The 26,315-nt window shown below is 38.2% G+C and overlaps 1 long non-coding RNA gene across 2 annotated transcripts; it reads left to right on the forward strand.

The window, feature by feature from the left end:
- Nucleotides 1-3,298: 3,298 nt before the first annotated feature.
- Nucleotides 3,299-24,698, forward strand: LOC139033517 (uncharacterized). Of its 2 annotated transcripts, none has more exons than XR_011486071.1 (3): nucleotides 3,299-3,511; nucleotides 3,625-3,698; nucleotides 22,627-24,698. It is a non-coding gene; the product is annotated as an uncharacterized lncRNA (long non-coding RNA). The 2 variants fall into 2 exon arrangements; XR_011486070.1 differs by having other exon boundaries at nucleotides 3,301-3,511; nucleotides 23,169-24,698.
- Nucleotides 24,699-26,315: the final 1,617 nt, after the last annotated feature.

Here is a 26,315-nt window from a genome sequence, read left to right on the forward strand (position 1 = left end):
TCCCCTATTGTTAACATCTTACATTTGTATGATATGTCTGTCACAATTAATGAACAAATATCAAAACATTATTAATGAAAGTCCATATTTCCTTAGTTTTCACTAAATTTTCTTTTTCTGTTCCAGGATGCCATCTAGGACACATTACATTTATTCATCATGTCTCCATAGTCTCTTCTTGGCTATGACAGTTTTTCAGATTTTTCTCATTTTTGATGACCTGGAGTCATCAGCATTTGATGAATACTAGTCAGGTATTTTGCAGTATGTCCCTCAGTTGGGATTTGTCTAGTATTTTCCTCATGATTAGACAGGAGTTATGGGTTTGGGAAAGGAGGACCGCAGAAATAAAGTACCATACTCTTTGTATCATATCAAAGGTACATGCTATAAATATACGTTATCACTGTTGATGTTAACTTGATCACCTGGCTGAGGTAGTATATGTCAGGTTTTTCTGCTGTAAAGTCACTCCATTCCCCCACCTTCCATACTGTACTCTCTGGAAGGAAGCCACTAAGCATAGCCCATGCTTAGGGAGTGAGGAGTTACCCTCCAACTCCTTGATGGGGAAGTATCTACAGAAATTAATTGGAATTCTCCTGCACAAGAAATGTGTGTATTCTATGAGTGCTTTTAAGATGCTAGAATCAACAGGCTCTAAGTATAGAAAAAGAGGGATTGAGAGAAATCAGAGATGACTGCCAGGTTGCTGTGGGACCTCCTGTGAAATGGTTAGAACACCAGATCTTGGATATACTCCAGATTCTGATAAATGTTTTGGGGAAAGCATGGAAGCTTGGATGCCTCTGGTTCTAACCTGGGACCACACTATCAGAAGTGGGTAGAGGAGACCCTGGCCCAAAAGGAGAACATCTTGCCCCAGGGCCAAAGCTGAGAGTACAGGATGCCGAGTCAAGGCATCTTGCACAAAGGAAAGAAACACCTATGTGCAGTATCTGGAGTCAGTCCTAATGAGCACGTGATGAAGTGGAGGGGAGGGGAAAGCAGCAGGGGCAAAGGATCTGGAGAAAGATAGCCTGGGTATCCTTGCCTGAGTCTACTCTGGCGCACAACATGACTCCCTCACCCTCTCTAGAGGGTCTCAGCTTTCCCATCTACAAAGAGACTAATCATGCTGGGGGATCAGCCCAGGAGAAGCAACCAGCCTAAGATCCCAAATGGAGTCTAGTTTTAAAGCAAACCTTTGAAGTCTGGCCTTCATCATGCTCTTCCCTGATTCCTCTCTCTCTCTCTAATCAAATCCCTAACCTCTCATCCTGGCTCCTCTTCACCCACCCTGTCAGAGAGGGCCTCTGACTTCAGGGACACTGTTAGGACCCAATTATGGGATTCTAATATACTTGGCCAGGATGCTCATGTCCTGGACTGAGGCATGGGAGAAGAAAATGTTCTTTGTCTAGGGTGACATCTTTTCCCTGTGCTCTCACTCCTCAGTGTGTGGTGTGGCTTCAGTTCTGCCCAGTCTGGTCCTCCAAAAGGGAGGACTGTTCTAGAAGTCCTTAAGGTCATATCCAAGACAGGCCCATCTGCTGGGACCCCAAACAGAAACCAGGAGGAGAGTGAGGAACTGTAGATCCAATGTGCCCCAGAGCCCGTTCCCATGCTGAAGCTACTTGTCTTTATATCCTTCAAAACTCACCCCACTCCCCTGAAGCCTGGAGCAACCTCCTTAGGGTTGCTAAGTTCCCAGGACTTCCTAGGACCAGACCTTTAAAGTGCCACCCACTTCTGTGACTAAAAGTAGATTAGCAGGGACAAAACCAAATTCAGGAAACTAGATTCCTCCTTCTTTGGTGACCAAAAAGGCCATCAGTGGCTCCCGTGGTTGGGGAAGTGGAGGATGGTTAGGGAAGCATCCTATTTTTCATTCCATAAACATTTATTGAGCACATGCTGTGTGCCTGATAGAAACTCAGTGATAGGAATACAGCAAGGGAACATGAATAGACCAAGTTTTTGTCCCCCTGGAGCACAGAGTTGAAACAAGTGTTCATAACATTTTTTGTGTGCTATGGACCTGCTTGGTGACCTGGTGAAGCCTATGCATCTTTTCTCAGAAAACAATATCTTTTGAATGCATAAAATAAAATAATTAGAGCCATAAAATATTGAGTACATTTAAATATTGTTATTAAAATATGGAAAAATAAATGTGTTATAGTAATATATTTGCTCCTTGTTAACCCATTCAATCACAAGATCTAATGGACAGTCTAATGACAAATATGCTTTTGAGATAGAGATGAGATTATATATTTCAAGAAATGTGAAACATCTAGAATATGACATGAAAATCTCTGTGATTTCTATTAGTGATGGAGTCACAGGTACTATTACTACTATGGTGAGTTATATTCTTTGCTGAAAAGAAGCTAAATTTCAATTACAGGAGAGTGGAAAAAAAACATTTCTCCCCCATCCAAATTTAGGAACCCCACTAAACCCTGTCCCAGCTGGACTGGAATGAGGTATGTGAACCCAAACTAAGAAACCCTGATAATAGGAAGGGCCTTCCTGTATCTCCTTCCTTCTTAAACTCTTTTCGTCTGGAAGACAGAAGCCGGGGTTTTATGCTGGGTCGTACTGCTGTGTGACCTTAAGTCAATCAGTTTGCCTCTCTGAGCCATAGTTCCCTAAATCTGAAACAATGGCAAAGGCAAGAATTGGGAGGGGAGACCTTAATTATTTATGTTCCAGACAACTAATTTATGTTCTCTCATTGAATCCCCTATTGAATGGATAGCATTTTCAGGTAAGATTTTAAAAGTTATCTTCCCATTTCACAGATGGTTAAGCTAAGGCTCTGAGTGAGGTTGTCACTTGACCAATCAGTAAGTAGCAGGGCCTGGTGAGTGACTGGCCAGACGCCTATAACCACCTCATCCTCCAGGGATAAAACTGGGAACTACGTTCACTTTGAGCGAGAGAAACCTGGCTCCGAGATGCCTGCAGACGGGGATAACCTATGGGAAACTGGGGGCAGAATGGTGTCTCTTAGAGGAGCGGTGGTTTACGGAGAATAAAACGTCAAGAAGCTGCGCATCTCAGATTGTCCAGTGACTCGCGCCAGGCCTCACTTTGGGCTTCGCGCCTGCGTGCTTCCAACCAACCGCCCGAAGACCCATCGAACCGACTGGCAAAGAGCGATGACGATCCTCCTCCTGGCCAATCCTACTAAAGGATGGGCTTGGCTCATAAACCAATCAAAGACCCCCAAAGGGGCGGGTTTTCCTGGGCTTGGATCCTAGCTGGGTGGGGGGCGGGGTAAAAAAATAAAGTGTTTCCACCTCCAGCCAATCCCAGGGAAGACAGGAGGGCACTCCTCCAATAGGACCCGGGAGCCGTCGGTAGCAGTGGCGGCCTGCGACCACCCCTAGCGCTTTGGCAGGCAGGAGGGACGCATCCGGTGCTTTCGCGAGATCCAGTTGCCGGTACCTGGAATCTGCTTGCGCGAGGCAGTGGCGGCACCGACGGCCCGAGGTTTCCGGTGAGACTCTGTAAAGACTGGGGGTGGGGAACGCGGGGGGAAAGATGCCCAGCCGGAGCGCGTGAGAGGTTGGACCTGGGCGAGGTTTTATCTGGGCGGCCTCTCAACCCTAGGTCAGCAGGTTGCGGAGGATCGTGCGGGTAGCAAAAGGAGGGCGAGTGCTCCTGCGGCCCCAAACAGCAGCCAGGTGAGTACCCTGCGGAGCCCACCCCCATGCCCGCCCTCAGAGCTCCCCTCATTTTTGTCTCTTGGTAAACGGTGTACTTTGCAGGTCTGCAGCTCACGTGATTGTCTGCTTGCTTGTCTGAAAGTCTCCGTCTCTCTCTTCCCACTCCACTCCCCCTTCCTCTGAGTCTATCCCCACCTTTCTGTCTGCCTTTACCTTTCTGTCTGGCTCCCTCTCTGAGACATAGGAGACCATCCAGACCTGCAAGGCTGAATCCTGATCCAGCCAGTAAAAACTAGCTGTAAAACCTTGAGCCTCACCCAGCTGGGCCTCAGTTTCCTCATCTGTCAAATGGGAGTCTAATAATCTCCTGAGACAATACATGTGCCTCACTTTGCCCTGCTGCCTGGCCCCTAGAAAAGTGTCAATAAATAATAACTCTTATGATTGAAAAGAATATAGTCTCTCTTGGCCTTTGCCTTTATTTTTCCCTGTCTATGACCCTCCCCCCACCCCAATTGGTTCTTCTTTCTGAATGCTTCTTTCTCTGTTATTGCTTTTCCTCTTTCTCTTTCCCATCCCGAAACAGGTTAGAGGTACATTGTTTATAGCCATGAGCTTGGCCTAAGAGTGCCTATCAGCTTAGTCTGGGGCTCTAGTCTGTCCTGTGGGTAAAAAAACTGAGCCTGTTCTTAGGCTGCTTCTGGCATCATTGAGGAGACAACCCTCTTTGTTCCCCAGCTACTGTGTTAAACACGTGAGACCTACCCCTCTAGGGTGGGGAGCAGCTTAGATGAAAAAGTGAATCAGGCTCCTATCCTGTATCATGTTAGTTACCACAAGAAGACCAGAGACCAGGGCTCTTCTCATTACAACCCAGGAGTTGACCAGGGGTCTGGAACTCACCTTCAGTCATCAGCAAAATCCCTTTCATTCTCACCCTGGTTTCTGAATAGTCCTGTTGGTTTTTTTTGCCATGCCTTAGTGGTTCTCATACCTTTTGGACACAGCACTCCATTTTTACAATGTACATTTTGAAATATCTCCTTCACTGTTCTGAACTGAAATGCATAGATAATAGAATCTGTCTACACACATAATTCCCCTCAAAACCAATATAATGTCCTAATTGGATATAAGTGAGAAGTAAAGGAAAAATAATTTATAGTGAAACAATATATATTTCCTTATCTTTTTTTCTTTTAAAATATATATTTCTATATGTAAAGCCTGGGATATAATTCCACGGGAAGACATAATGGAGTGGTCTTGAACATAATGGGGTGGTCTTGAACATAATGGAGTGGTCTTGAACATATAATGCACCTGGGAGTGTGACAGCTACACTGTGACTCACAAACCATGGATAGGGTGATGTGATTTTCCTAGATGATGAGCAGTTCTTCATAAGGTTCTAAACAAAACAAAGTGCAATCTTCCCTCAATTTATATGGTTGTTGAATTACTGGAAAAGTCATTATATATTAAAATCCATGATCTGGCTCCCATAACCTCTCTGATCTTATCTCCAGTGACTTTCCCCACTTACTCCCTCTCTTTCACCCATCCTGACCTCCTCTAGGCTACTTGAACATATTAGGCACACATCCACCTCAGGAGGTTGAACTGGGCCATCCCTTGTACCTAGAATGTGCCCCCCTCCAATATCCACAAAGCTCATGCCCTCACCTCCTTCAGGCCTCTTCTCAGATGTCACTTTCTCAATGAGGCCTGCCCTGACCTTCATATTTAAAATTGTAGCACTCCCCTAGCACATACCTTGCTCTGTTTTTTCCATAGTGCTTCTCATCCTCTTACATAACATAACTTACATCTTTATTATGTTTGTTGTTTATTGTCTGACTCTCCCACTCAATTGTAAACTCCAGAAAGGCAGACATGGTTTGTTTGTTTTGTGTCCTGATGTATCCCTATTACCTGAAACCATGCTTGAACATAGTAGTCTCTCTCAATAAATGTTTATTGAATGAATGAATGAACGAACAGATTTTTCACCTACGTGATTGTCTGATGGAACATTCTAAAGTTGTATGGGATTCATTATGATTGTTAACCGTATGGAGCTGTCTTGTGCACTGCAGAATGCTGAGCATCCCTGGTCAGTGCCCACTGAATGTCACAAGTAATCTCCAGTTATTGTGACAGTCAAATGCTCCCCAAACACCCCTTGCCTGTCTGTTCAATCCCTCACTGAGAATAACTGCTTGAATAGAAATCTGGCTTTTCCCTGAGTACTCTGCTCCCCCAGCAGCCCCCTCATAACCCTCCTGCCAGGAGATTAGGACATGAGAGTAGGTGTCCTCACTCTATATGTCCTTCCCAGACATTTTCTCTCCCTGCTCCTTAAACATTCTGTTTTTTTTAGAATTAAAACCTTCTTATTTTTAAATAATTTCAGGCTTTCTAAAAGTTATAAAAACAATACAAAGAATCCCCATATATCCTTCACTTAGATTCCCCAAATGTTAAGAAATTATACAACTACATTTCAATTATCAAAATTAGGAAATAAACAATGGTACAATACTCTTAATGAAAGTATAGAACCTATTTGAATTTCATCATTTTTTCCACTACTATAATTTTTCTATTCTAGGATCAGATTCAGGATTCCACATTGTGTTTAGCTGTCATATTGCCTTAGGCACTTTTTTTGAGATAAGCAACACAAATATATTGTATAACATGGGATTATACCCAATATCTTGTCATAACCTATAGCAGAATATAATTTGCAAAAAAAATCCATAAAACAAAAATAGGAAACTTAATCCCTATGCTATACACCTGAAACTAACACAGTATTGTAGATCAACTATACATTATTTTTTTTAATTTCAGTTTACAAACCTGTAGAGAAGAAAAGCCCAACATATATATTACACATTTCTATGAATATAATTTGTCCCTGAAAATACATGAAAATTTTTATTGTTATATTCAACAATGAGAAATTAGCATGTGTCAATGCAATTATTTCTTCAATCAAACATGTACTTATTTAGGTTATCTCCAATAGTACATCACTATATACTTTTTTTCTTTTTTAAATTATGAAAGTATGATAACACATTTACAGGAGACTTGGAAAATACAGAGCAAAGTTACATATAGTTCCACTATATATTACAATTATTTTTTTAAGTAGATAAATTAAGATTTTTAGTTGGAGTTTCAATATCAAACTCTCAAAAATTAATAGAATGAATAGACAGAAAAGTAGAAGGATATAGTAGACCTGAAAAGCACTATGAACCAATTCAACATAATTAAGATTTATACAATTTTCACACAACAGCAGGATACAAATTCTATTCAAGTTCCCATAGACTATAAACCAGGAGACACTGGAACATATCAACCCGGGGATCAAACCTGGGTCTCCTGCATTGTAGGCAGATTCTTTACCAACTGAGTGACACTGGAACATAAAACAAGGTGCAAAAACTTCATGGTCTAAAGTATTGAAATCATGCAGAGTCTGTTCTCTTATCACTGTGGAATTATGTTAGAAATCAATATCAAAAGATATTGAAAATAACCCACATATTTTCAAGTGCAATGTGACATTTACCAAGAGAGATCTTTGACTTAGCCATTGAAGAATAAAAATGAAAAGAGAATTTATCAGAATTTGTTGCATGCAGCTGAAGCTGCTCAATGCAACTAAATACAATGTGGAATCTTGAATAAGGTATGAAAACAAATAATGGACACTAGCATAAAATTTTGTGAAATTTGAACAAAATCTGTACTTTAGTTAATAATATGTATCATATGTTAATTTACTGGATTTTTTTTTCAACATAGTATTTCTTTATATTCTCAGAATTGGATTAGAAGTTTCAAGCCTCATTCAAATTTTTTTTTAAATCACTAAGATAATAAGCTTTCTAGACTTTTAGCAGTAATACTAGATGCCAGAATAAATGGAACTATATCAAAGTTTTGAGTGAATATAAATTAGAAATCTAGCATTCTATTCATACTAAGTCAAACAAGTGGAATCAAAATGTCATGGTTTTTTTGATATGCAAAAAGTTGTAAGTTTTCTAAAATATATATGTTATATTATACATACTATATTGTATTATACATACTATATATGTATACAAAAGCTTTTCTACACTTGATAAAGGCTTGAGAAAGAACAACGAAAAACGAGACTGAGAAACTGGAAAAACATAAACTAAATGAAATGGGAGCACTGGATATGAAATAGAAAAAGTGAAACAAACTAGATAAAAGTAAAAGACCATCATATAGTTCAGTTGTTTTTAAACACATCTGCTTATTAGAAACACATCTGGAGTTAAGCTTTGGAGGAAAAAGCAAAACCTCGGCATTTGTGTTTTTCATACAATTCCAAGATAATTCTGATATGTATTTGGATTTTAAAAAGTGATTACAGGTTTTTCTATTAAATGGTAGTTTTAGTGATATAGAATTCTATTATTTTCTGTTGACCAATCATGATACAATGGTTTTAAATGAATAATAGTTACATATGATACAATGGTATTAAATGAATAATAGTTACATAATCACAATAGTAAAAGATGTTTATCAGTTTTCACAATCAATAGCCAGACAAAAAATAAAAGATAATTACAATTGCAAGCCATAATGGGAACATGATTAACCTAACAATATAAAATAATTACATACAATTTGGGGGATTAAGTAGAGTGATGTGGTAAGTGGAAGTGCATACATGCACATGTGTTTTCATCCACCCAGCCAGCCTATGCCTTTTGGTTGGTGCATTTATTCTTTTCTTCTTCATTTTTTTTTGGTTGGTGCATTTAATCCATTTACATTTAAGGTAATTATTGATATGTATGATCCTATTACCATTTTCTTAATTGTTTTGGGTTTATTTTCTGTAGGTCTTTTCCTTCTCTTTGTGTTTCCTGCCTAGAGAAGTTCCTTTAGCATTTGTTGTAAAGCTGGTTTGGTGGTGCTGAATTCTCTTAACTTTTGCTTGTCTGGAAAGCTTTTGATTTCTCCATCAAATCTGAACAAGAGTCTTGCAGGTAGAGTATTCTTGGTTGTAGTTTCTTCCCTTTTATCACTTTAAATATATCATGCCATTCCCTTCTGGCTTGTAGAGTTTCTGTTGAGAAATCAGCTGATAACCTTATGGGAGTTCCCTTGTATGTTATTTGTTGTTTTTCCCTTGTTGCTTTTAATATTTTATCTTTGTCTTTAATTTTTGTCAGTTTGATTACTATGTGTCTCAGTGTGTTCCTCCTTGGGTTTATCCTGCCTGGGACTCTGTGCTTCCTGGACTTGGTTGACTATTTCCTTTCCCATGTTAGGGAAGTTTTCAGCTATTATCTCTTCAAATATTTTCTCAGATCCTTTCTTTCTCTCTTCTGGACCCCTTTAATGAGAATGTTGGTGCATTTAATGTTGTCCCAGAGGTCTCTTAGGCTGTCTTCATTTCTTTTCATTCTTTTTTCTATATTCTGTTCTGTGGCAGTGATTTCCACCATTCTGTCCTCCAGGTCATTTATCCATTCTTCTGCCTCAGTTATTCTGCTATTGATTCCTTCTAGTGTATTATTCATCTCTGTTTGTTCTTTAGTTCTTCTAGATCTTTGGCAAACATTTCTTGCATCTTTTCCATCATTATTCTGAATTCTTTTTCTGGAAGGTTACTTATCTCCACTTCATTTAGTTTTTCTGGGGTTTTATCTCATCCCTTTGACATAAATTTCTGCTTTCTCATCCTGATTAACTTTCTGTGATGTGGTTGGTTTTTGTTCCAGCAGGTGTGGGATTATAGTTCTTGCTTCTGCCTGCCTTCTGGTAGATAAGGCTAAGTGGCTTGTATAAGCTTCCTGATAGGTGGGACTGGCAGTGGGAAAACCTGAATCTTGCTCTGGTGGGCAGGCCATGCTCAGTAAAACTTTAATCCAATTGTCTGCTGATGGGTGGGGCTGTGCTCCCTCCCTGTTAGTTGTTTGGCCTGAGGTAACCCAGCCCTGGAATCTGCAGGCTCCATGGGCCTGGGCCAAGGCGCAGGACTGCTGTTAGTGCCCCCATCTCTGTGATGAGCCACTTCTGACCCATGCCTCTGCAGAAGACGCTCCCACACAGGCAGGTAGGTCTGGTTCAGGTTCCTGTGGGGTCACTGCTTTTTTTCCTATGGGTCCTGGTGCACGCAAGATTTTGTTTGTGCCCTCCAAGAGTGGAGTCTCTGTTTCCCCCAGTCCTGTGGAAGTCCTGTAATCAAATCCTGCTGGCCTTCAAAGTCAGATTCCCTGGGATTCCCAGTCCCTTTGCTGGATCCCCAGGCTGGGAAGTCTGACATGGGGCTCAAAACCTTCACAACAGTGGGAGAACATCTTTGGTATTATTTTTCTCCAGTTTGTGGGTTGCCCACCAACAGGTATGGGATTTGATTTTATCATGATTGCACCCCTCCTACTGTCTTGTTGCAGCTTCTCCTTTGTCTTTGGACATGGGGTATCTTTTTTGGTGTGTTCCAGAGTCCTTGGGTTTCCCTGGTGGCTCAGTGGTAAAGAATCTGCCTGCAATGCAGGAGACCCAAGTTTGATCCCTGGGTCAGGAAGATCCCCTGGAGAAGGAAATGGCAACCCACTCTAGTATTCTTGCCTGGGAAATCCCATGGACAGAGGAGTCTGGCAGGCTACAGTCTATGGAGTCACAAAGAGTTGGACATGACTTAGTGACTGACTAAACAACAAGAAGCATCCTCCTATCAATGTTTGTTCAATAACTACTTGTGATTTTGGTGCTCTCAGGAGAAAATGAGCACACATCCTTCTACTTCGCCATCTTGAATGGTACTCTCTCCTTAGACACTTTTATTTATTTTTTCTCCTTAGACACTTTTAATCTGGTACAGTTCTTTAGTCTTTCTTGGTCTTGCGTGCCTTTGATACTTTTGAGGAGTCCTAGGCAGTGATTTTATAAAATTTGGGTTTGTCTGATATTTGCTTGTGACTATAGTTAAGTTATATATATTTTTTTGGCAAGGATGCCACAGAAGAGATGTGCCTTCAGTGCTTTATATCAGGAGGCACATGAGGTCAGTTTATCAATACTGGTTTTGTTCACATTGACTTTGTTTAAGTTGATGTCTCCAGGTTTCTCCATTGTACTCTTTTTTTCCTTTGTAATTAATGAGTAATTTATGGAGAGTTACATTAAGATTATATGAGTACCAACCACTTTGTTTTAAATCTCAGGTCATCAAACTATACCATCACCTATCTGTCTGTTATAGTCAGGTACAGACATACACATGTACGTGCCTCATGCCTCATGCCCCATTCCTAGAAAAATTTAGCTACCAGCTCACTGTCACTCTCTGTAACACTACTCCAGTCCTACTTCTTGGTGATTCTAATGTCCTCATAGATTACCCTTCCAGTGTTCTTGTGTCTCAGTTCTATATAGTCTGTTTTTCTATGGTATTCTTGCCTTCAGCCACACCTCAGGCATGCACCCTGATAGTCTTCCCCATCTTATCAGTTACCTGTGACTGCATCACCTCCATAATCTGTTTCAGGCATCCTGCTCTCCAACCAGTAACTATCGTTCTAGCTCACTCCTTCCAGCACCCCAATTCCAACAGTCCTTCAATGCCACTGGGATTGAATGTTTTCACTGCCCTTTACTTTCTCCAGGTTCCCATGTTCTTCCTTTAATCAGCTTAGATTCCGTGGTCCATCAAAATAATCATTCCCTTGCATACATCCTCACTTCCCTTGCCCTCTGTCACTATAGCATACTTATCAGGCAAAACACCAGCCCTGCTTAAATCCAACTCTGCCAGCTCCACTGTACTTCCCTAGACCATTCACTGTCCTACCCTTCTAGATGACTATTTCATGCCTGCTCTCCTCAAATCTCCAACACCTCCTCTCCCATCCTAGGCTCAGGCTGCCCACTTGATTGACAATTTTAAACCGTCAGAAGAAGACCTCCACAGATTCCCATTGCTACAGCCAACTACCAAACAGCATCTGTACTCACATACTCTGCCTTATTTTTTGTTATTATGGGAAAATTGTCCATACTGTCATCAAAATCCTGTTCTTCCACTTTGGCACTAGATCCTATTCTCTTACCTACATGAGGATATTGCTTCAGCAATTTGTCCCTCTCTCCTGCCTCAATTTCCCCCTCTCTACAAGATTATTCCCACTAGCACACAGACATCCTGTTATTGCTTCCATCTCTTTGTTACAGCTTTATTGAGATATATTTCACATACCATAAAATTCACCCATTTAAAGGGTACTATTCAGTGGTCTTTAGTATATTCACAGCATTGTGCAGCCATCACTACAATCAATTTTAGAACATTTTTATTCCCTCCGAAAAGAAGCTTCATACTCATTAGCAGTTACTCCCCACGACTCCCCCTCCCCCCAACCCTGCTGCTAAGTCACTTCAGTCTTGTCCGACTCTGTGCGACCCCATCCCTGGGATTCTCCAGGCAAGAACACTGGAGTGGGTTGCCATTTCCTTCTCCAATGCATAAAAGTGAAAGTGAAGTCGCTCAGTCATGTCCGACTCTTCTCGACCCCATGGACTGCAGCCTACCAGGCTCCTCTGTCCATGGGATTTTCCAGGCAAGAGTACTGGAGTGGGGTGCCATTGCCTTCTCCCCCACCCCCAACCCTAGGCAGCCACTAATCTACTTTCTGTTTCTATTGATTTGTCTTGTCTAGACATCTCATATAAATCATGAGATGATCATGAGATCATACAGTATATTGGCCTTTATGAGTGGCTTCTTTCACTTAGAATATGTTTTCTTTTCTCTTGGGTAGATACTTAGGAGTGTGACTGCTTGGTCATATGGCAACTCTGTGTTTAACTTTTTGAGGAACTGTCAAACTGTTCACAAAAGTGGCTGCACTAGATTTCCCTGGCAGTCCAGCGGTCAAAACGGTTATTCCACAGAAAGGGGGGCATGAGTTCTGTCCCTGGTCAGGAAACTAAGATCCCACATGCCTTGAGGCATGGCAAAAAAATAGGAAAAGGGGGAGACTGCACCATTTTACATTCAATCAGTAATATTTAAGGGTTCCAATTTCTTCATATCCTAACCAACACTTTTTATTTTATTGTCTTTTTTATTATAGCCATCCTAATGAGTTTGAAGTGGTGTCTCATTGTGGTTATTTGCATTTCCCTAATAATTAATGCTGTTGAACATCTTTTTGTGTTGTTTATTGGCTATTTGTACATTGTTCTTGGAGAAATGTCTACTTAAATCATTAGCCCTTTTAAAATTAGATTATTTATCTTTTTACTGTTGGATTGTAAGAATTCTTTATATATTTTATTTTATTATTATTTTTTCCATTTATTTTTATTAGTTGGAGGCTAATTACTTTACATCATTACAGTAGTTTTTGTCATACATTGAAATGAATTAGCCATGGATTTACATGTATTCCCCATCCCGGTCCCCCCTCCCACCTCCCTCTCCACCCGATTCCTCTGGGTCTTCCCAGTGCACCAGGCCCGAGCACTTGTCTCATGCACCCAACCTGGGCTGGTGATCTGTTTCACCCTAGATAATATACATGTTTCAATGCTGTTCTCTTGAAACATCCCACCCTTGCCTTCTCCCAGAGTCCACAAGTCTGTTCTATACATCTGAGTCTCTTTTTCTGTTTTGCATATAGGGTTATCATTACCATCTTTCTAAATTCCATATATATGTGTTAGTATACTGTAATGGTCTTTATCTTTCTGGCTTGTCAGATATATGAATTGCAAATCATTCCTCCCATTCTGTGGGCTATTTTTTCACTTTCTTAGTGGTGTCCTTTGATTCACAAAAGCTTTTAAGTTCAGTTTATCTGGTTTTTTCTTTTCTTACTTGAGCTTTCTGTGTCATATACAAGAAATCATTCCATAAACCAAGGTCACAAAGATTTATTCCTTTGTTTTCTTCTAGGAATTGCATGGTTTTAGCTCTTAAATTTAAACCAGTGATCCATTTTGAATTAATTTTTGTGCTTGCTGTGAGGTAGGAGTCCAAATTTCATTCTTCTACTTGTGGATATCTAGTTGTCCCAGGACCTGTTGTTGAAAAGAGTATTCTTTCCCTCGTTGAATTGTCTTGATGACCTTGGGAAAAATCAGTTGACCATAAATCATAAATGTAAAGGTTAATTTTTGAACTCTCAATTCTATTCCATTGACTTACATGTTTGTCACTATGCCAGACCACACTGTTTTGATTAAATTAGCTATGTAGTCAATTTTAAAATCAGGAAATAGGAGTCCCCCAAATTTGTTCTTCTTTTTCAAGATTGTTTTGGCTATAAGTCCTTTGCATTTCCATATGAATTTTAGAATCATCTTGTCAGTTGCTGCAGAAAATCAGCTAAAATTTTTACAGAGATTGTGTTGAATCTGTATATTAATTGGGGAAGTATTGCCATTTAACAATATTAAGTCATCCAGTCCATGCCTTCTTTCTTTCATAAGTGTTTTCTATTTTCAATGTACAAGTCTTGCACTTATTTTGTTAAACTTATCCTAGATATTTTATTCTTTTTGCTACTGTTATGAATGGGGTTGTTTTCTTACTTTCACTTGCTGATTGTTTAGTGTTAGTGTGTACAATACAATTGATTTGTTTATTGATTTCTATCTGGTCACATTTCTGAACTTAGTTCAAATAGTTTTTTTTTTTACTGGATTCCTTAGGAGTTTCTATGTATAAGATCATATCATCTACAAACAGAGGTAGTTTTACTTTTATTTTCCCATCTGGTTGCCTTGTATTTATTTTTTCTTGATCAATTACCCTGGCTAGAGTTATAGTATTGACTAGAAACAACAAGAGCAGACATCCTTATCTTATTCCTGATCTTAGGGGGAAAGTATTGAGTCTTTCTCCAATAAGCATGTTGTTAGCAGTTGAGGAAAGTCTCTTCTACTCCTAGTTCCCTGAGTGTTTTTGCCACAAATGGATGTTCAGTTCAGTTCAGTCACTCAGTTGTGTCCGACTCTTTGCGATCCCATGAACTGCAGCACGCCAGGCCTCCCTGTCCATCACCAACTCCCGGAGTTTACCCAAACTCATGTCCATTGAGTTGGTGATGCCATCCAACCATCTCATCCTCTGTCATCCCCTTCTCCTCCTGCCCTCAATCTTCCCCAGCATCAGGGTCTTTTCTAATGAGTCAACTCTTCGCATCAGGTGGCCAAAGTATTGGAGTTTCAGCTTCAACATCAGTTCTTCCAATGAACACCCAGGACTGATCTCCTTTAGGATGGACTGGTTGGATCTCCTTGCAGTCTGAGGGACTCTCAAGAGTCTTCTCCAACACCACAGTTCAAAAGCATCAATTCTTCGGTGCTCAACTTTCTTTATAGTCCAACTCTCACATCCATACATGACCACTGGAAAAACCATAGCCTTGACTAGACGGACCTTTATTGGCAAAGTAATGTCTCTGCTTTTTAATATGTTGTCTAGGTTGGTCATAAATTTCCTTCCAAGGAGTAAGCGTCTTTTAATTTCATGGCTGCAGTCACCATCTGCAGTGATTTTGGAGCCCCAAAAAATAAAGTCTCTCACTGTTTCCACTGTTTCCCCATCTATTTGCCATGAAGTGATGGGACCAGATGCCATGATCTTAGTTTTCTGAATGTTGAGCTTTAAGCCAACTTTTTCACTCTCCTCTTTTACTTTCATCAAGAGGCTCTTTAGTTCTTCACTTTCTGCCATAAGGGTGGTGTCATCTACATATCTGAGGTTATTGATATTTCTCCCTGCAATCTTGATTCCAGCTTGTGCTTCATCCAGCCCAGCGTTTCTCATGATGTACTCTGCATATAAGTTAAATAAGCAGGGTGACAATATACAGCCTTGACATATTCCTTTTCCTATTTGGAACCAGTCTGTTCCATGTCCAGTTCTAACTGTTGCTTCCTGACCTGCATACAGGTTTCTCAAGAGGCAGGTCAGGTGGTCTGGTATTCCCATCTCTTTCAGAATTTTCCACAGTTTATTGTGATCCACGCAGTCAAAGGCTTTGGCATAGTCAATAAAGCAGAAATAGATGTTTTTCTGGAACTCTCTTGCTTTTTCGATGATCCATCGGATGTTCAACTTAATGTCTGGTTCCTCTGCCTTTTCTAAAATCAGCTTGAACATCTGGAAGTTCACGGTTCACATGTTGCTGAAGCCTGGCTTGGAGAATTTTGAGCATTACTTTACTAGCGTGTAAGATGAGTGCAATTGTGCGGTAGTTTAAGCATTCTTTAGCATTGCCTTTCTTTGGGATTGGAATGAAAACTGACCTTTTCCAGTCCTGTGGCCACTGCTGAGTTTTCCAAATTTGCTGACATATTGAGTGCAGCACTTTCACAGCATCATCTTTCAGGATTTGAACATAGCTCAACTGGAATTCCATCACTTCCACTAGCTTTGTTCATAGTGATGCTTCCTAAGGCCCACTTGACTTCACATTCCAGGATGTCTGACTCTAGGTGAGTGATCACACCATCGTGATTATCTGGGTCATGAAGATATTTTTTGTACAGTTCTGTGTATTCTTGACTCCTCTTCTTAATATCTTCTGCTTCTGTTAGGTCCATACCATTTCTGTCCTTTATTGAGCCCATATTTGCATAAAATGTTCCCTTGGTATCTCTAATTTTCTTGGGGAGATCTCTAGTCTTTCCAATTCTGTTGTTTTCTTCTATTTATTTGCATTTATCGCTGAGAAAGGCTTTCTTATCTCTCTTTGCTGTTCTTTGGAACTCTGTATTCAAATGGGTATATCTTTCCTTTTCTCCTTTGCTTTTCACTTCTCTTCTTTTCACAGCTATTTGTAAGGCCTCCTCAGACAGCCATTTTGCTTTTTTTGCATTTCTTTTTCTTGGGGATGGTCCTTGATCCCTGTCTCCTGTACAGTGTCACAAACCTCTGTCCATAGTTCATCAGGCACTCTGTCTATCAGATCTAGTCCCTTAAATCTATTTCTCACTTCCACTGTATAATCATAAGGGATTTGATTTAGGTCATACCTGAATGGTTTAGTGGTTTTCCCCACTTTCTTCAATTTAAGTCTGAATTTGGCAATAAGGAGTTCATGATCTGAGCCACAGTCAGCTCCCGGTCTTGTTTTTGCTGACTGTATAGAGTTTCTCCATCTTTGGCTGCAAAGAATATAATCAATCTGATTTCGGTATTGACCATCTGGTGATGTCCATGTGTAGAGTCTTCTCTTGTGTTGTTGGAAGAGAGTGTTTGCTATGTCCTGTGCCTTCTCTTGGCAACTCTATTAGACTTTGCCCTGCTTCATTCTATACCCCAAGGCCAAATTTGCCTGTTACTCCAGGTGTTTCCTGACTTCCTACTTTTGCATTCCAGTTCCCTGTAATGAAAAGGTACATCTTTTTTGGGTGTTAGTTCTAGAAGGTCTTGTAGGTCTTCATAGAACCGTTCAACTTCAGCTTCTTCAGCATTACTGGTCGGGGCATAGACTTGAATTACTGTGATATTGAATGGTTTGCCTTGGAAACGAACAGAGATCATTCTGCAAATGATCCAAATGGATGTTGAATTTTGTCAAATGCTTTTTCTGCATCTACTGAGATGTTCCTGTGGAGTTTATGTTTGTTCTACTAATATGGTACATTACATTGATCAATTTTCAGGTAGTAAACTAACTTTGCATTCCTGAAATAAATCCTCATTGGTCATGTTATGTAACACTTTTTATATGTATCTGAACTTGGTTTGCTAGTGTTTGGTTGAGGATTTTTACATCAGTATTCATAAGGGATATTGGTCTGTAGTTTTCTTTTCTTGTGATGTGTTTGTTTGATTTTGGTATCAGGATAATACAGGTTATATAAAATGAACTGGGAAGTGTTTCCTCCTGTTTTTTAGAAGAGTTTGTGAAGGATTGATACTTGCTTTGTGTATGTCTTATGTCTTTTCTGTTCCTTTGTTCTTCACTTCCTCTCTTTTTATGTATCTAGTAGATGTTTTCTATTATAAATTTTTAATTTGTTTGTTAACTATTTATTTTTGAGTTAAGTTCTTAGTGGTTGCCCTGGAGATTGCATCTTAACTTGAAACAATCTACTTTGGGTTAAATCTAACTTAATTTCAGTAGTATGTAAAAACTTTGCTCCAGTATACCTCTGTTTCCTCTTCCCTCCTTCATAGTATCATCATCGTACAGATTACCTCTTTATACACTATAAGCCTGCCAACACAGTTTTGTTATTGGTCTGTGTAGTTGTCTTTGTCTTTTGTAGTTGTCTTTTAAAACAGATAGGAAAATAAAAGTGTTACAAACAAAAATACTTTGGGTCATAATACCTGTGTAGTTTCCTTCAAGTTAACATTTAGTGTCCTTTCATTTCAGCTTTAAATTAGTATTTCTTGTAGATAAGTCTACTAGTAACAAATTCTTTCAGTTTTTGTTTAACTTTTTTTCATGTTTGATGGACAGTTTTGCTAGATAAAGAATTCTCCATCTGTTTCTTTCACATTTTGAAGATGTCATTATACTGTCTTATGGCCTCCATGGTTGCTAATGATAAATCAGCTATTAATCTTATTGATAATCCCTTATATGCATTAAGTCGTTTTTCTCTTGCTACATTCAAGATTCTCTTGTCTTCGACTTTCATCAGTTTCTGAATGTGTGTATCTCTTCAAGTTTATTCTACTTGAGTTTCTTGAACATATATAGATTGATGTCTTTCAAATTTGTGATGTTTTGCCCCTTTCTCATCCTCTTTTCCTTCCAAGATTCCTATTATGTGTATGTTGGTACACTTGATGGTGTCCCATGGGTGTGTGAGGTTGTTTCTTTTTTTCCATTCTTTTTTCTTTCTGCTTTTCAAAAATGGATAATCTCTATTTGACCTATTTATCCTTTCCCTCTTCTGCCAGCTCAGTATATTGTTGAGCCCCTTTAGGTGAAATTTTTATTTCAGTTACTATACCTTTCAACTCCAGACTTTTTTTCTTTTAAAAAAAAATTTTTATTTATGTATTTTTTTTTTTGCTGTGCTGGATCTTCATTGTGTGTGTTCTCTATCTAGCAGCAAGTGGGGGCTACTCTTTGCTTGCTCTTTATATTTTTTTAATTTATTTTTTTACTGAAGGATAATTGTTTTACAGAATTTTGTTGTTTTCTGTCAAACCTCAACATGAATCAGCCATAGGTATACATATATCCCCTCCCTTTTGAACCTCCCTCCCATCTCCCTCTTTTTTATTTTTTAATTCATATTTTTGGAGATGTGTAACCAATATGTTGTTTATTTGGCTTGGTTGTGAGATCCATAAAAAAGTAGTATCATACTATATGTGGTCTTCTGTGACTTACTTTATTCACTCACTATTGTATTTCCAAGAGTCACCTGTTTTGTATGTAGCTGTAACTTGTTCATTCTCAGTGCTGTATAATATTTCATTGGGTGACCCTAAAACAAACTATTCATCTATTTACATGTTGAGGGACATTTGGATCATTTCTAGCTTTTGCTCTTATAGAAAGTGCTAGTATGAACATTCTTGTACATGTCTCCTAGCACACTTGCACCCTCACTTTTCCAAGTTATATACCTATGTATGGAATTGCTGGTTAATAAGACATATAAGCATTCATCTTGATAAGATTATGCCAAAATATATTTTAAACTGTTATTACCAATTTACACACTTTTCAGCAATTTATAAGAGGTCCCATTCATTCACACACACCCTATCAATACTTGATATTGTCCCACTTTTAAATTTTTGTCATTATAGTGAGTCTTTGTGGACATAATTAGCATTTTTCAAATTACTAATGTGATAGAGCACCTTTTCATGTTTATTGGTCATACATGTTTCTTCTTCTGTGCAACGACTATTAATATCTTTTGCCCATTTTAAAAATGGATATTTTTATCATTTTTATTGAATTACAGAAAAGTTTTAGTTATTTGGCTTCCCTCATAGCTCAGCTGGTAAAGAATCTGCCTGCAGTGCAGGAGACCCTGGTTCGATTCCTGGGTTGGGAAGATCTGCTGGAGAAGGGATAGGCTACCCACTCCAGTATTCTTGGGTTTCCCTGGTGGCTCAGCTGGTAAAGAATCCGCTTGCAATGCGGGAGACCTGGGTTCAATCCCTGGGTTGGGAAGATCCCCTGGAGAAGGGAAAGGCTACCCACTCCAGTATTCTGGCCTGGAGAATTCCATGGATACTACTCAATCATTTGTCAGTTACATATTTTGAATTTCTTCTCTCAGTTTGTGGCCTTTTTTTTTCTTTATGGTGTCTTTGCATGATCAGAAATACCTAATTTTAAGTGAGTTAAAGAGTTCAATTTTTTCTCTGTAGCCAGTTCTTTTTGTGTGTTGTCTTCCCTAACCTGTAGTCATAAAGATATTCTTTATTTTCTTCTAATAAAAAGTGAAAGGTTTACCTTTCACTTTTAAGTCCTCAATCTAACTGTAATCGATTTTTGTGTGGTAGAAGTCATAGGGCAGAAAGCCAGTTGTGTTATTGTCCCCATGGATAGCGTTATGATCTGAAGTGCCCTTCTGTCATGCATCGAAGCTTCACATTTGTGTAGGTCTGTTTCTGGGGTCTCTGATTTGGCTGACTTTTTGCCCCAAAACACTACCTTTAATTATTTAACTTCATAAAGAATCTTAGTATTTAATGGAGCAAAATTTTCCCATCCTATTTTTCTCTAGTAGTAGTATATATTCATGGCCCTTTGTTATTTCAAACACATTTCAGAATGAGCTTGTCATGTTCTACAAAAACATTGGAATTGGAGTAAATCTATAGATCAGTTTGAAGAAAATTGCTGTGTTTATCATGGTGACTCTTCCTAGCTCTACACATGATATATCCTTTCATTTTTAATAAATTGTTGAATGTCTTTTGGTAGAGCTTTATAATTCTCTATATAGGGTTTTGCATATTTGTATTAGTTTTTTTCCTTGTTATTTATGACTTTTTAATGACTTTTATAGATGAGATCTGTTTATAAATCTCATTTCTAATCTGCTATAAATGAGATCGTGTTATTTAATGTGTTTTATCTCTTTTGCAGGTGTATAGAAATGAAGTTGATTTTTATATTGTTATTATAGCCATTCATTTTGCTAAACTTTTATTACCTTTAAGCAAACTTTTAATTTTAGAAGAATTTTATTTATAGAAAAGTAAATAAAGAGACAGTATGGAGAGTTCCTGTATATTCTTCACCATGATATGTTTATCAAAACTAAGAAAACAACATTGGTATATGACTATAAACTAAACTTCAGACTTTATGTAGACATCTGAGTCTTCCTACTATTGTCCTTTTTCTGTTCTAGGATCCAGTTCCAAATACCACTGTGCATTTAAGTTGTCATGTCTCTTTTGTGTCTTCTGGTTTATGATAGTTTCTTACTCTCCTTGTTTTTTATAACCTTGACAGTTTTGAGATTTACTATAGAGTATCCCTCAATTTGGATTTGTCTGAAGTTTTCCTCATAATTAGACTGGGGTTGGTCTTGGAAAGAATACCACAGAGTTGAAGTGCCATTTCCATCACATCATATCAGGAGTATGTGATATCCATGTGACATCCCTGATGATGTTGACTTTCACCACTTATTTAAGGTAGTGTTTGCCAGATTTCTCCACTATAAAGTTGCTATTTTTTTCCCCTTTTCACTCTCTTTTCTTTGAAAGAATTTAGCTCACCATCAAGGAGAAGGGAATAAATTAAGCTGCACCTCTGTAAGGGGGTGTAATTACATATAGTATCTGGAATTCTGTAAAAAAAATTTATTTCTTTTCCTTTGTTTGCTTACCTATTTATTCAGTTGCTTGCTTATATCAGTATGAACTGATATATATTTTTTTAATAATTTGAGTTATAAATCCAATACTGTTATTTGTCCCGTGGCTCAAATTGTTCCAGCTTTAGCCACTGGAGGCTCTTTTAGTTTGGCTTCTGTGTCCCTTTGACATGGCCCCCATCCTTTTGTTTTTAAGTACTTCCTTATCTGCCAGCTCTATAAGATACTCTCTACTTATCTTTTATCTTCCTGCCCCAACCCCAACCCCAGAATTGACCATTTCTCAAAGAGCCCTGCTTCCTTTTGAGATGTTTACAATATTGTAGTGGTTTTTGTCATACATTGACATGAATCAGCCATGGATTTGCATGTGTTCCCCATCCGGATCCCCCCTCCCACCTCCCTCTCCACCCGATCCCTCTGGGTCTTCCCAGTGCACCAGGCCCGAGCACTTGCCTCATGCATCCAGCCTGGGCTGGTGATCTGTTTCACCCTAGATAATATACATGTTTCAATGCTGTTCTCTTATATATTCTTTTGTGTTTTCTATGTTGACTGCCATATCAGCTATTAATAATGACAGTTTTGTTTTTTCCTTTCCAATCTTCATGCTTTTATTTTTCTTGTGTTACTGAGATGCCCAGGACCACCAGTACAATGGCAAATAGCAAAGATGGCCGTGGGCTTCCTTGACTTGTTGGCTATTTTAGAGGAAACACCACTAACTTTCCCATAGTAAGAATGATATTTGCTATAGATTCCTACAGGTTTTATCAGATTAAACAAGTTCCATACTGTTCATCTATGATAAGAAGTTTTTGTTATTGTTTTTAAATCATGAAATTGTATTGTAATCTTTATCCAATACATTTTCTGTTTCTTAGGATGATTATATTTTTTCCCTCCAATAATCCAATGATGTGATAAATGACATTTATAGATTTTCTGCATGTTAGACTACATTTGCATTTCTGGTGTAAATACAACTTGGTCATGATCTTTTCCTTTTTATATGATACTAGATTCGGTTTGTTAATATTTTGTTTAGGATTTCTGTATCTGTGTTCATGAGTTAAATCAGTCTTTGATTTTCCTTCCTCAGGCTGTTTTTATTTGCTTTTGGCATCAAGTCCTGCTTGCATCATAGAATGAGTCAGTGTTCCCTCGTTTACAATATTCTGGAAGATGCTATTGGAATGATCTGTTTGGTAGAATTCTCCTGTGAAACCACTTTTGTCTGGTGTTTTCATTTTTAATATTAAGTGAATATTAAACTTTAAATATTTTCAAATTTTTTAATTAAAAACTTGAAATTTGCTTCCTTAACATGTTTATTTTATATCAAGTTTTATGCTTGAAATGGCTACACACAAATCCTGATCAAGACTTTTTAATGAAGTGTTCTTCAAATTCTTAACAGTCACCAATAAAAATCTTTTTTTGTGCAATTAGGTGATAAAGTATTTAAACCCAACTTTTAAGTTGTTTAAAAATGTTTAATAAGTAAAATGATATCTAACAACTTCTGTTTCACTGACAAATATATTTTTAAAAATTTCTTGTGATAATGTGATTAGATTTCAAATCCAATTGAACTCTTTTGTATTAACTGTTTCAAAATAATGATGAAGCTCTTATTTGCAGAACATGCATCATTGTTAGAACCATCACCCTGCAGCTAGCTTGGACACCATTAAAAGGGCTCATCAGCTGCAAACGGATAGAAGTATCTGATATCTGAAGACAGTTTCAGGGCTTCTCCTTGGAGCTACATTCTCCAGAAGCCCCTGCTTGGCCTCCCTGCACCCAGCCCCACCCCATCCAGTCACAACTTGGGTCGTGTGTGGTATTTCTTGGCAACTGGAACATAGACTTCTCCAGCAGCTCCACAGGCCCCTTGTCCTCAGTGAGCAGAAGACTACAGAAGCTGGCTGCTGAAGAGGCCGTCCAAGTCTTAGAGCTCCTCATTGGCCCTGCTTAGCACAGTGCTGTAACTGAGTGCTGGATGTTAGTCATTCATGCTCACCACCTTTAGGGACTGCAAAAGGATTTGTCAGACCCCATTTCACTAAGGGCCGCCCTCTAAGGATCTCAACAGGAGGCTGTCCATAGAGAGAAGTGGCCTGCCTAGGGTCTCCGCTGCCTTAGGTCCTATGTGGACAGTCCAGATCTAAGGGGATTAGTATTTTTTCACCTACCTGTCATCCACTTATCAACTGGGAAATTTCATCTCCTGTTATTTTTTGTTCTTGTGTTTGTTTTTTAGTAGGAAGAGTTTTATCTATTGCTTCAATTCCTTTAGTAGTTAGAGGACTAGTCAGGATTTCTTTTTCATCTTGAATCTATTCTACTGAGTTATAGTTTTCTGGGAATTGGTCCATTTTGTCTGCCTTCTCAAGTTTATTAGCATTAAGTTTCCTTATTTTTTTTATTTTCTGTATACAATCTGTAGTTATGTCTCCTTTTTCATTGCTAATATTGGTAATTTGTGCCTTCTCACTTTTTTTCTTGATCAATCTCACCAGAGGTTTGTCTATTTTATTAGTCTTTTCAAAGAACCAGCTTTTGGCTTTGTTGCTCCTCTCTATTTTGTCTTTGTTTTCTATTTCTTTAATTTCTGCTCTTATCTTTTTTGATCTCCTTCCTTCCACATTTTTTGGATTTATTTTGTTGTTATTTTTCTAATTTCTTAAATTTGACACTGAGCTCATTAATTTTCAGCCTTTCTTGTTTTCTTATTTGCACAATTAAGGACATAACTTTCCCTCTAACTGCTGCTTTTCTACAAGTTCACACATGTCATATTTTGTTACTGTTTGGTTCCAAGTACTTCGGCATTTCCATCATGGTTACTTCTTTGACTTGTGAGTTATTTAGAAGTGTGTTTCTAAATATTTGGAGATTTTAAAATTTATCTCTGTGTTATTGAAGTCTGTCTTAATTGCATTATAGTCAGGATGTGATCTCTGTGATTAAAAACTGATATTTATTGAGACTTGTTTTATGGCTTAGTAGTGATCAATATTTTTGAATGTTTCCTATGTGCTTTATAAGAATGTATGTTCTCTAATTGTTGAATACAGAGTTCTATATAAGTCTGTTATCAAATTTGTTCATTGTATTATTCACATTTTCTATATATAAACTGAATTTTTGGTCATAATATACTAATAATTGTAAGGTGTATTAATATGCAGTTATGATGGTGATTTGTTTATTTCTCCTTGTAGTTCTTTTTTTCTTTTATTTTTGAGAGTATTTTATTAGGAATATTCAAATTAAGAATTGCTATATATTCCTGGTAAGCATGTAATGACCCTCTCTATTCCTGATAATGCATTCTTCCTGTTTTATCTCACATTAATATAGCAACACAAATTTATCTTCTTGTTAGGATTTGTGTGGTATATAATTTTCTATCCTTTTACTCTTCAACATTTTCATGCCTTTATACTTTAATTATATCTCTTGGGAATAGCATATAGCTGGACCTTTTAAGAAGTCTAATCTAATGATCTCTTTTTTAATGATGACTTTAGTCTGTTTACATTTATTGTGATATATTTTGACTTGTTTCTACCACCATACTTTTTTTTTAAATTTTTTTTCCATTTATTTTTATTAGTTGGAGGCTAATTACTTTACATCATTGCAGTAGTTTTTGTCATACATTGAAATGAATTAGCCATGGATTTACATGTGTTTCCCATCCCGGTCCCCCCTCCCACCTCCCTCTCTACCCGATCCCTCTGGGTCTTCCCAGTGCACCAGGCCCGAGCACTTGTCTCATGCACCCAACCTGGGCTGGTACCACCATACTTTTTAACCTCTATTTCCTACTACCACCTTTTTGATGCTTCATTTTTCTCTTTTTTTTTTTTTTTGCCTGCTTTTTTAGTTTTGAAATTAGTTTGTTTGCTTTTTTGATTAGTTTTTTCCTCCCTGCTCTTTGGAATTTGCCTATTTTTTCCCATTCTTTCTGTGGTTATTCTTGAAATTTTGCCATGCATGTTTAACTTACAAGGTTTAAAGTTGAACAGTATTTTAACCTCCCTCTTGAAGAATTCAGGAACCTTTGAAGCCTTCAACTCTAGTCATTCCTATCTTAACTACATGTTATTTTTTTGAGTATGTTTGTTTGTTCCTTTTTCTCCCCTAACCTCACTAATATAACATCATTAGTATATTTTACATAGATAGTATGTGTTGGGATTTACATGCATACATTCTTGCATCTCAGACATCATTCTGGGATCATTTTCCTTCATTATGATTACAGTGTTTAACTGCTCTTACAGTACATGTCTGTTGGTGTTAAATTCTCCTAGTCATTATTATATGTGAATTTATTTATTCTCATTCTTAAAAGATAGTTTGTTATAGGTAATATTAGAAGTCCACTATCTGTCTAATTGCTATTTTTTCTCTTTTCTTGGGGGGTGGATATTCATGGGATTCTGCAGTTTCATTCTACCAGTGTTTACATATGTTTTTCTTTTTTATTATTATACTTTGGAGATGTTCTTCATGCCTCTGGGTTTATGTTTTTCATAACTTCTGGGAAATTCTCAGCCTTGTCTCCAAATATTGCCTGTCTTCCATTCTTTCTGTATTTTCTTTCTCAGAATTCAGTTGGTCATATTTTGGACCTCCTCATTCTATCTTCCATATCTCATAATGTCTCATTGATATTTTCTATTGTCTTGTCTTCCTGAACTTCATTCTAGGCAATTTCTTTAGCTATGTCTTTTAGCTTATTGATTCTCTCTTCAACTCTGTCTGATCTGCTGT

The sequence above is a fragment of the Odocoileus virginianus genome, unplaced genomic scaffold (genome assembly GCF_023699985.2).
Source record: "Odocoileus virginianus isolate 20LAN1187 ecotype Illinois unplaced genomic scaffold, Ovbor_1.2 Unplaced_Scaffold_14, whole genome shotgun sequence".
Classification (NCBI taxonomy): Eukaryota; Metazoa; Chordata; class Mammalia; order Artiodactyla; family Cervidae; genus Odocoileus; species Odocoileus virginianus.